Source organism: Euleptes europaea, chromosome 10 (assembly GCF_029931775.1).
Source record: "Euleptes europaea isolate rEulEur1 chromosome 10, rEulEur1.hap1, whole genome shotgun sequence".
Taxonomy (NCBI): domain Eukaryota; kingdom Metazoa; phylum Chordata; class Lepidosauria; order Squamata; family Sphaerodactylidae; genus Euleptes; species Euleptes europaea.
Genome location: NC_079321.1, coordinates 66,840,046 through 66,852,394, shown reverse-complemented (window position 1 = coordinate 66,852,394; position 12,349 = coordinate 66,840,046). Strand labels below are relative to the sequence as shown.

The following is a 12,349-nucleotide window of genomic DNA, read 5'->3' as shown; positions in this document are numbered from 1 at the left end:
ACCCAATGTTTACAAAACTTGGGGGGTATCTTAAGAAGCTTCATCTGAAGCTCCACTGAATGTTTGGGGTCTGTACCCCCAAAAATGCGCCCCCTGCAGCCATGGAAAGAAAAAGGGGGGAGCCCATATCTCGGCACCCCCTGACCCAATGTTTACAAAACTTGGGGGGTATCTTAAGAAGCTTCATCTGAAGCTCCACTGAAAGTTTTGTGTCTGTACCCCAAAAAATATGCCCCCTGCAGCCACAGAAAGGAGCAAATGTGCACAAGCACTCCCCACACACACCCGAGGATTTCGCTCGCTCTCTCTCTCTCTCCCTGGCTGGGCCGCACATCAGCTGATTCCCCCAGTACTCAATCCTGACTGATTGGCCAGAAGAAGACCCAACTTGGCCACCGATTGGCCGGGGGAGGAGAATGCTGCTTACTGACGGTTATGCTGCTTACTGACGGCCCCGAATTTGCCGGATTTATTCGTGAACTCCCGAACTCGCTGAATTCGGCCCCCCCGGTTGCCCGCCAGTTTTGAGTTCAGTTCCTCCCGAACTAAAAACCACCAAATCAGGGGAAATTCGGCTGATTTTCAGTTCGGGCCGAACCGAATCAACAGCCCTATTGCTCCCTCTTCACCATGTGGCCCAGAATAGACCAATATGGCATGCGACTGCTTTCCCATGCATACTGCAAGGGGACATTCCCTAAGTCTTCTTTACTGTCTGTTTCTGTTACATCCCATCACATCCTAAGAGCCAGTAGACATAACATCAGGAGATTCCTTGCTCCCTGGGTGACCTTAGGCCATCACTTTCACACTGTAACCTACAACATAGGGTTGTTATGGAAATAAAATAGGAATAACAAATATATGCTGGTCTGAGCTTCTTGAAAAAAAGGTGAGATTTGAAAAAATGGGATAAATAATCCACACTGCCAAATTTTCGAGATAGCCACTGCCTTCCTCTAGCACAGAACAGTGACTCTACAAACACCATAGCACTAACTAAAAGATCTTGTGCAATCGCCCTTCTGAGCAAAGACTTCATCAAGCAATGTACAAAATGAGCTCTTTTACGAGTCGTGACATTACAACCACTGACAGATCCTTTGGATAAGTACCATTGACAGAGCCCCAGTGCAGTGGATATCACCTCCTCGAGCAATCTGGGAAGCCTCTAACGAACGTCAGGGTGCTCATGCTCAGAAACAAGCAAATCACTTCTCACCGTTTTCCTCCTCCTTTACTATCAGCGAACAATATTGTCTGGACTCTGGAGTGCCCATCTGCTGCTTCCTGTGCGGTCTCTCCCGCTTTAGCTCTGCTGCCCAGAGAGCAGCAAGGCCATAAACTATACCCATTGCCTTGGTCAAAACAAGCAACCCAGCTCCTCAACAAATAATGAGTGGGCTTCCAGGAGATATGTTAGGCTTGCATAAGGGAGCTGGAATAGCAATGGTTCACCTAGATTCTGTACAGTAACAAAGCCAAGATACACACAGCAGCACAGAACAGCTGCATTGCTATTCTCCCTGCAATAACTTATTGAAGCATTGTTATTTTTCTTGGAATCTCTCATCATATTTTTTTTAATGGGAGGCCTCATGCCATGAGAACCCAATGCTGGGAACAAATGACAGAAGGTCATTGCCATTATGCCACTACTGTTATCTATCAAAGGTACCAAAGGTATCTATCTAGCTCAGTACAGTCAGAAACCAGACAGGAAATTAGGGGTACTGTGGTCTGAACGGTCAAGGCAATTCTTATTTCTTGAAGAAAGGGTGAGATTATTTAATCACATTTCATTCCAAGATGCTTGGGGTGGGGGCACACATAGTTCTCTCCTCCATTCTATCCTCACAATAACTCTTTAAGGTAGATTAGGTTGGGAGAGTGATATGTGCTTATCTAACTTTCAGTGTTTCCAGATAAAGGGTAAAGAGCAGGAAACATATTCTTTTCCTTCCTTCCTCCTGTAGTTGTCCCGTGCTAGACTGGTCACAAAGCAACTGAGATCTGTGTAAGATTCAAACTAGAGTTACTTTCAAACTAGAGTTACATTTCCATGAACACAGAACTGGTAAGGTTATGTATGGCAGGGCCAAGCCAAAGCATTTGGGTGACTGGAAACTCAAAAGACAAATGATACCCACCACCTTATTGATAAAATAGAATAAAAATTAAATGATTGACAATGCATTATCTTTAATGATAGCCAGGCACTGTGCCTTACAGTACTGGTTCCAGCTCTTAATAACCCCTGCAGTTAACAATCACTTGTTTTGAGTCTGAATGCTTTTCTTGACTGCAACTTCCAGACCATAGCACATTTTGTCTGTTGTGTTGTTGACCTTTTTCTTAAAGAGGAAGGGATGTTGGCAGGCATTTTGTAGGGAAGAATTTCTGTCTCTTGCTCAATTTCTACTCTTTTACATAATTAACTGACTGATTTCCTTAGATTTTCCCTTCCCCCAGGATTTTTTTAAAATCAGAAACTTCAAAACCCTCTCCTCTCATTTTTCTTTCAGCTTTTTTGTTTTTAAAAAGGACAGAAATCGAATGAACTGGAGATATACAGCTTCAGTATTTTCTGCAAATATATTGCCCGCTTAGATCACATGACCTTTTCTGCAATTGGAATAAGCCACAATCTTTCAAACTCGTGTGTGTGTGTATGTATTTCACAGTGTTTTCTGATCTCCTTGGACAGTGACTGTGTGATACATGTGCAGCATAACATATTTAACTTTACAAAGTTTTAGCAAGATTACAAAAAGGCGGACTATATATTTTAATTGGAATTTTGGTATTATTATCTCTTTTAACTTCTTTACAAGATACCTGCCCTGGTCCTGATAGGTTACATAACAAATTACTTTAAAATTCAACTGTTCTATGCTGCCCTTAAACTAGCATTAAACAATTATAATATAATGGTAATACTATTAATAAAGTAATGCCTTTTATTAACAAGAGAACTTATACTACACTTTTTAATTGTTCTATTTCTTACACCTCACTCTTCCATCCATACTGCAAATTTTAGACATCACAGAATATAACACAAACAAAAAACTAAAAATACCATGTCTAGGATCAACCCTTGCCTTTCATGGCTGTTGGTGGCAAACTGAACTGGGTTTGTTGAGTAGATCTGGGAGGCAATAAATACCTTTCTGCAGTAGGGTGTAAAAGAAGCAGTCATTAGACTTCTCCTGAACAAGGCATCCCTGGCGCCCAATGACCATGTGGCCAACATTCATTTTCCAAGCAACTTTGCTAGAGTAGATGGTGATGACACAACTTCAAGTGATCTTGGAGAACACAGATTATCTAGACCCATTTCAACCCAGTTCAGGCTTGGGTGTGGAATGGAAATGGCCTTGGTTGCCCTGGTTGACCTGCATTAAGAGAGTGACAAGGGAGTGCATTTCTGTTGATTCTCCTGGTTCTCTCAGCAGCTTTCAGTACCATCCAACCATGGTATCCTTCTAAACAGAATGGCCACGTTGGGAGTAAGGTCACTATACTTCACTGGTTCCATTCTTATTTGACCAGTCATTTCCAGAAGGTGGTGCTGGAAAACGTCTGCTTGGCCCTTATGCTATGGGCTTCCACTCGCATTTACACAATGGAGTATACCTTGTTTCCTATGCTGTTTAACATCTATTTGAAAATGTTGGGGGAGATAATCTGGGGATTGGACTGAGATGTCACCAACGTGCAGATGACACCCAGTTCTATTTTTCCTTACAGCTCAGCCAAGTGGATCTGTGGAAATCCTGAACAGATGCCTGGCAAAGGTAATGGGCTAATAAATTGAGGCTCAGTCCTGTCAAGTGTGAGGTGCTGTTAGTAATTCAAAAAGCCACTTGAGGTTTGAAAACTGAGTCTGTCTTGGAGGGGATACACTCCCCCTGAAGAAGCAGGTTTGTTGCTTGGGAATACTACTGAATCCTGACCTATGGTGAGAGGGTCAGATCTCCTCCGTGGCAAGTAGCAACTTCTATCAACTTTGACTGATAAGTCAGCCACAGCTGTTGCTTGACATATGGCTACAGTGATCCATGCTCTGATCATATTCAATTGGATTACATCAATCCACTCTACACTGGGCTGGCTTTGAAAATTGTCCAGGACCTTCAGCTGGTCCAAATTGCAACAGCCAGGCTACTGTTGGGGTGAGATACAGGGATTGTATCACCCTTGAGGTGAAAGATCACCACTGGCTGCCCATCTACTACCAGGCACAATTCAAAGTGCTATTTTGTGCATTGGGTTGTATGAAAGACAAGCATCAGATCCAGTTTAAGGCTGCAAAAGTAAAATGAATTCATTTTTGTTTTGTAGAGCTGCAGGAAAATAACACCCTGTACTTGAAAGTACTGCCCTGACCTGGATGGCGCAGGCTAGCCTGATCTCGTCAGATCTCAGAAGTTAAGCAGGGTCAGCCCTGGTTAGTATTTGGATGGGAGACCACCAAGGAATACCAGGGTTGCTGTGCAGAGGAAGGCACTGGCAAACCACCTCTGTTAGTCTCCTGCCATGAAAACCCCAAAAGGGGTCGCCATAAGTCAGCTGCGACTTGAAGGCACTTTACACACACACACTTGAAAGTACTACCTAAAAGGGCAGGGGAAACCAACGAACAAAACTACCACACTGAACACTAAATGAACAATCAGTTTTTCAGGGAAATTCAACAGGAGTATTATATCTAAAATAGTTTTATCTGTATGTAGCTTTCAAAATCCCAAATTTGCTTGTTGTGATAAGGTGTAGGTCACATGGGTCTGGGCACTGGCTGGCAATACTACTTAGGATGACATTACAGAATCAATTGGCATCTTATTTTTATCCTGTCTCATCAAAGATTGCAGAATGCTATTGATCCCATCAGCAACATCAGGAAAATAGTCAATTGCAGATTTTGTGGTTGAACAGGACAATGTCCGAACACTGTGAATTTGGACAGATGTTAAATAATGCCTTGAGAGTCCCATTTGTTGCTTGTTTATATAACAAACAGATAGGATCTGATCCCTATTTTAAGACTCAGTGCCAGCAGCACAAACACAGTGGCACAGTGCCAGCACAACACCAGCATTGTCTAGCAAGCATCCTGTGGCCATTGGTCAAGAGGCAAACATTTCAAAAACTTTCCTGATGAATGCGCAGAGAGCACAGGGATCATGGCCAAGCCCTCCGCAACCAGGTCAGGATGGTGTTCGTGACTGGCAAGTTGGGATGCTGCCAATCAATGGCTGACAGTGTGGTCATGCCCCCCTCACATTGAGCCTCAAATCACGTTGTTGTCTGTACAGTGAGTGAACCACTTTCTCAGGACCAAAAAAAAAGGAAAGACACTTGGACGTCCATGATCAGATCTCGGAATGTTTTCAAAAGGTAAATAGCTGCTATGTGATGCCATAGTTCAGACCAGGGGCATGGGGCGAGGAGGAGGAGGAGGAGGAAGAAGAAGAGTTTAATCCTTACATCCTCTTACAGTTTCCCTAATTGAAACCATCCCCCTCCTCCAAACAGATACACGTGCTGTGGAAAGGGAAAAGGCAGGCAAAGATAGAATGCCTGTCTTATTTCCTTTCCCAGACAGATAACAGGGGGGACCTCTGTTTCAGTTAGTGAAACTTCAGGGGTGGAAAGGTTAAACCATCCCCTACCCGGAACCAATAATGCAATGCAAATCAGGACTATTCCAACACAAACTCCTTTTTTTTCTCTCTCTCTCTCTTTTTGAATGAGAGAGCATTTGGTCTTGTGAGCACCAACCTGTGGTCTGAAATGATACAATCGAAACACAGGTTCACCACCTCAATGAGAACAAGATCAAATACTTCAGATTCCAATTCTAGACCTGCAGTTCAACTTGCATTTTGCCCTTCCTCTCCTCACGCAGGTGCATTCACAGCAGAATTCCAAGGGACAGGATATTTTTACTACCAAAAAATAACAGCTTTTTTGCAAATTAAGAATGAATGTGAGTAGAATGGTCACTATGGTATAATCCTAGCCAGATTCCAAAAATGAGTAGCCTTCTAACATGATATATTAATTCCAAATCATATTATTTTAAAATATTTGTTTTCTTTTGCCTTTGGTAACGAGGGTTTCCAGCTCCAGCTTGGGAAATACCTGGATATTTTTGGGGTGGAGTCTGAGTAGGTTGGGGTTTGTGGAGGGGAGGAAGTTCAATGAGATATAATGCCATAGAGTCCACTTTCCAAAGCAGCCATTTTCTCCAGGTGAACTGATCTCGCCTGGAAATCAGTAGTAATCACAGGAGATCTCCACTTACCACCTGGAGGTTGGCAACCCTATTGGTAACCCAGGCATTTCTTGGTGCCCTCCCCTCTATCTCTTCACTCCAGTACTGTTCAAGAGTATGCTGCATGATGTGTAACCATGAAAAACTGAGCTACGGTGTTCTTAGTAATTCTAGCTGGCTGGCAGTCAATGTTTGCTAATTTCTTTGTGCTGCCAAACATTCTTCTTATCTCTCCCATACTTAGGTAGAAAGTAATCCTCTCCCTTGTCACAGTAGGTGAGCTCCAACTAAGAGTTTCCCAAAAAATATTATATGCAATATTACACATTTTCTAGGGTTCCCTCCCATAGGCTATGCCTACTTCGTAGTGACTAGGAAAGAAGATTTGTTTTTTATATGCCAATTTTCTCTACCTTTTAAGGAGAATCAAACCGGCTTACAATCTCCTTCCCTTCCTCTCCCCACAACAGACACCCTGTGAGGTAGGTGAGGCTGAGAGAACTCTACGAGAACTGTGACTAGCCCAAGGTCACCCAGCTGGCCTCATGTATAAGAGTGGGGACACCACCCCAGTTGACCAGATTAGAGACCACTGCTCATGTGGAGGAGTGGGGAATCATACACATTTTCCTTAACTGGTCTAATCCGAATGCCCTACAAGGTGACATGAAAAAATACTACAAATAAAATAAAGATGGACAGCTTACATAACTGTGTGCTTTCTAATATATGGGGTGTGACAGACAGCTGCATTTCAAAGAGTTGTCCTGGTCATAGAACCCTGTGATTGACAGGGAGTTTGAACAGAATTCTGAGAATGGCAGTTGGAGATTTCTTACAGCTGACTGAAAGATAAGTTAACAGATAGATCTTGGAGACAATGGTGTGAGCTGCAAGCTGTCTGGTGGAGGATTCTCCTCTGGAGTGAAAAGGAAGACATTCGGGTTTGGATCAGGAAGGATCTATAACCAGTTATCTGGTTGACAGAGTGATCCCTAAGAGTTTAACAGGAAATAGCTCTGGAGAAAGGTGTGATACCACTTAATACACATAAGTGGAAGGCAAGGAAGCTTAAGTTACTCACAGAGCATTCCTGAAATACGCTGGCAGCCACGGCGAAAGGCCTTAGGCGTGAGTGGCCCCAGAGTACAGGCCTGGCCGCCCGTCCCCAGCCACCGCCGCAGCAGCACTGGCCCCGGCCACCACTGCAGCCTCCCACCAGCCACCAGCACAGGCTGCGGCGGTGAGCTGGGAGGCATTCCCAGGGTGTTCCGGTGCCCTGGGAGGCATTTCTGGGGCGTAATGGCGCTGGCCGGGGGTGGGGACGACATTAGTCAGCCTCCCAAACCGTTTCATCTCGGGAACACCCCTTTTTGTTTTTCTCAAGATAAGGCAGCTTTTTGCTGGCGTATCTCCAGTGCAACCCTATGAGTGTTGCATGGGTTTTTGGCACCGGGCGGAGGTTTCAGCGGTGCCGAAACCTCCTTAGGAGGCAATGTTGCTGGGTTGCCTCTTAAGCCCAGCGCAGGCATTCCTTTCAGGAATGCGCTGTCAGGCATCCTTTCCTCATACTTCCTGTGCAATGTTTGAGTTATGAACCCGTGTATCAACCTTGCTGATGGATGCATGAGTTCCAGTTTCATGTCACCCTAGAGGAGATGCACAAATCCCCCATTAAATGCTACACAGGAAATATTAAAAAGGAGTTCTCTCCATCATGTACATAATATGTGAAGTCATTCCCAGTTATATGGCATGTGTAAGAAGTGACGGCCCTGACCTGACTGTTAGCTCGAACTTGTCAGATCTCAGAAGTTAAGCAAGGTCGGCCCTGTTTAGTACTTGGATGGCAGACCACCAAGGAAGTCCAGGGGTGCTACACAGTGGCAGGCAATGGCAAACCACTTTTGAACATCTCTTGCCTTGAAACCCCTACAGGGTTGCCATAAATTGGCTGCAACTTGACAGCACTTTCCACCACCACCAAGAAGTGACCAAACTCACAGATTAGTAAAAGGCCAATGACCACTGAATAGAGGGACCCATGCTAAATTAATCTGTATTGGACCATTTGACCATATGGTACACGCTCTTTCCACAGCCCATGTACATGAACTCAGAACTATATGCCCCTTTCCTAGCATTGTAAAGCCACGTAGAGATAAAACAAACTCATTCACTTGCTTGAATAACAAACAGCATTTAGAATTCCCTTACAAATGGTTGTCACTCCCTAAGTGGCTGCTAATGTTTTGAGCAGTGTGAGTAATCTTAAAGCAATCACCAGGAAAGCCCCTCTAAAATAAATTGTGGGATATGAATTATGATGGAGCAAGACTTCTTTTGTACTTTCAAAGAGTAATATATATCTAGCTTTATTAATATCGATCCCTAAAAGTGTTTTTATATTTTAATTTTTGTAAATACTATTGTCTTGTTAAAGAATTTTCTTGCTTTAGGGTGATCAGTAGGGTTACCAGGTCCCTCTTTACCACCGGCAGGAGATTTTTAGGGTGGAGCCTAAGGAGGGTGGGGTTTGGGAAGAGGAGGGAGTTCAATGCCATAGAGTCCAATTGCCAAAGCAGCCGTTCTCTCCAGTTGAACTGATCTCTGTCTGCTGGAGATCAGTTGTAATAGCAGGAGATCGCCAACTACCTGGAGGTTGGCAACTCTAGTGATCAGATTAGAAGGGTTCTTATGGTAAATAGAAACAATCCATTGCCCACTACAGTGAATATCAAATTCAGTGCCTGATCTTGGCTTGTAAGCATATTGTATTAATATTTTTGGTATTTGAATTGCTAAGCCTTTTTCTCTTTTTAGTGAAAGTAAATTAAGCATCATAATAATTTTTAAAAGTTTTACCTTTCATTTTCAACAATTCTACTAAGTCTACATTACTAATAATTTTGAATTCTCCCTTAGCAAAACTTTCAGAAGACCATTTCACAGAAAACCTTTTGTTTCACAGAAATAGGGTTGTCTCTTGTACATAAAATATTTCTAAAAAATTATCAAAGGAAAAGCGAAACAAATTAAAGTATTAGAAGAATAAGAACTTTATAATGACTCAAGATGGCCAACTTTATGGTGTAAGGTATACAACGGCCTTAACCATTAACAGAAAAAAACCCCTTAATTTGGTATTAGCAACTCAGCCCATTTCACCATTAACACAAGCGGGCTTTCAGTGTAACACTGGCTGCTACGGTAACAAAGAAATACCAAGCCACTACAGCGGCTATAAACACTGAGATGTCTCTATGCTTCGAAGGAAAAAATTTGAAGCACAATGTGCTATCCAAGCTGAATATTCCCATTTACTCTGACAAGCTCTTGAGCCATGCAGACTGCAGTGCAAAAGATTATCTCAGCAGGACAGGATATAAATCCACCCCAGCTAATTTTGTGCTTGTCAACTAGGTAACAAGGAATGCAGAAAATAAGAACTGCACAGAAAGCCTTCGGAGCTCTCAGTAAGAATAATCTTTAATGATGAAGTGTGAAGAACATCCTGGCAGCCAGCAGTAATTTACCAAGCGTGGGAGTTTGTGGTAGTCCCTAAGAAAAGGAGTTGGTTAAACTTGTTTCAGCAATTGCACTACAAAATATTGAGAAATAAAAGTGCATTTATTTATAATTCCATCAGGGTGAGTTTTAGAAGGAAATTCTTCCTACTTTTAAATGTTAATTTGGAGGGGAGGGTTCTATGCTAACATTTCTCAGAATGGAACCTCCAATTTGCACATACTTTCACTTCTAGGGTGAGGGTACCAGATGCTTAAGGCTCAACCTGTGAACCTGCATTTGCCAGGAGTGTGCATTACAGCAGTTTTGAAGCACTGAGTCAGCAAGATAACTGCGTTCCATTTTAGACAGTTACTGTTTCATTTCAAGAACGCAGAAGGAGCTACACCTCAAATAGAAAAACTGGAAACAGGTGTTTAGCAATTTATTCTCACAGCCTAATTTTTTCCTTTGGAACATCCAATGGTACAGCATGAAAAATGGTACTGGCTGTTATGAACCCATGGCAAACTGTTTATTTTCCCAAGTGGGGAGAGTCAGGGAAACAGAAACTGTGGTTCAGCCATTTGGGCCTACCTGCCAAATGGGATATGATAGATGGCCATCATAAAATTCAGTCAAGGAGAGAGGAGGGCTCCACTATGTGCCAAGAGGGCCCATTGGATTAGGGGCAGGATTCCTAACTCTGGATAACTTTTATTGGTTATAGCGTAAGGGCATCGGCCTAGCATAGGGGCTGGATCCAGGCATCAGCCAACCTGCCTGCTGACTGATGCATCCCTACTCCTAGCCCACCTGCTGGGTTATAGCCTGGGATGGCAGTATGTGGGACCCACATAGACTGAAGTCTGCTGTGTGGTTCCCCTGCCACTTGGTGGGAGGCCACCCTGACAGTTTCCGAGCTGGACATGTCCCATTCCAGGCCTCCCCCAACATCCCTTATTGGGATTCCCTGAGTGGGGAAAGGGGGGGCATGCAGGCCAGCTTTTCCCCAAAACTGGATCCAGCCCCATGAACATATGAAGCTGCCTTATACTGAATCAGACACCCTTGGTCCATCAAAGTCAGTATTGTCTACTCAGACCAGCAGCAGCTCTCCAGGGTCTCAGGCAGAGATCTTTCACATCACCTACTTGCCTAGCCCCTTTAACTGGAGATGCCGGGGATTGAACCTGGGACCTTCTGCACGCCAAGCAGATACTCTACCACTGAGCCACAGCCCCCATGCAAACACCACCAAAAGTTGTGATGAAATTATATAAAGCAAAAGAATACAACAGCCAAAATATAGAGAGGGAGGGTGGGACAACCCAAAGGCAAGTGAATTGAGCATGGATGAGGGCTCCTTCTATTTCTGGCCAGCACACAGGGGTTCACAGGTAAGTGCGGACCTGTGCTTTTATTCCAATTTTAAGCAGAATTGGGCAGCACATACACACTTCATTTGGCAGTAAGGTATACTGTAGACAGGTTAACAGCTGGATTTTGTGGCTCTGGTTGTCAGAGTTTCCCATTAATGGACTGGGAGCCAGCTGCTCAGCCAGCCTTATTGCTAACAGACAAGCAAAACCAGTCCTGGCCCTCTTCCATGCACTGTTGCTCCATTTTCTGTTCGTATTTAAGGATTATGAGCAGGGTGGTAAAAAAAACTAACTTGTGATTTGAGAAAATGAGTGCCTGTACACATGCAAACATGATGTTTGAATGACCACACTTGTTTGTTTGTTTTTATCTGGATGGCCAGCGCAGTTGTGAAAAACTTTACAGACCCAGAATTGTTCTGGGGGGAAGCAATTTCTCACAGAAGAATCAAAAATCTGAGCGAACATTTGAAACATAGTCATGTTTCTTTTCAGCAGAAATGTTAGCTATCAAATCAAACAGGAAAAAAAATATCATTGTGAGTGAGTACGCTGATCTAAGGCAATACTTTTCAAGCAATGTTCCAGATATTCCCTGGTATTTATTAAGGAATAGTTCAAGTTCATGTGGACTGATGATGTTACCCAAAAAGGTTGACCAGAATTCCATGTGAGCTAAATGCTCATGTCAGAATCACAGGCAGTCTTAGTAATTCTGGGGCCCTGCACAAAAGTCTAGAACAGGGGTCTCAAAACTGCGGCTCCAGAGCCGCATGCGGCTCTTTGGCCCGTTGAGTGCGGCTCTCCGAACTTGGTTTGGAGCCCCTGCTCTTGCGCCCGCTCGCGCTGGCAGCTGGGCTGCGGAGCCGGCGCGCCTGAGAGAGCGGGCAAGCGAGCGCGCTGTCTCTCCCCCCCCCCACTGTGGAGAATGGCCGGGTCCCCCTTTCCCTTGCCCTCAATGGCTGGGAGGCTAAAGCCTCCCCTCCCCTCTAGCCACGCGATTGCTGGGCGGGCGGCTCGGCAGTTCCTGGCCCCCTCCACCTATCAGCTGTTGGGCGGGGTGGGCTTCCTTTGGTAGACCTGGCCTCCGGCTGAGTCCCATTGGGAGGCCAGGTCTACCCACTGGCTTTCTTGGCGGTAGACCTGGACTCCGAGGAGGGGGAAAAGTCCCCCTTCA

The 12,349-nt window shown here is 44.3% G+C and overlaps 1 protein-coding gene across 1 annotated transcript in view; it reads left to right on the top strand.

Annotated features, from left to right (window-relative positions):
• Nucleotides 1-11,100: 11,100 nt before the first annotated feature.
• LAMA4 (laminin subunit alpha 4) overlaps nt 11,101-12,349 on the top strand; it is a 123,717-nt gene continuing 122,468 nt past the window's right edge. Inside the window, exon 1 of the mRNA XM_056856368.1 lies at nt 11,101-11,111. The gene's annotated coding sequence lies outside the window, so the exon portion shown is untranslated. The remainder of the gene's footprint in view (nt 11,112-12,349) is intronic.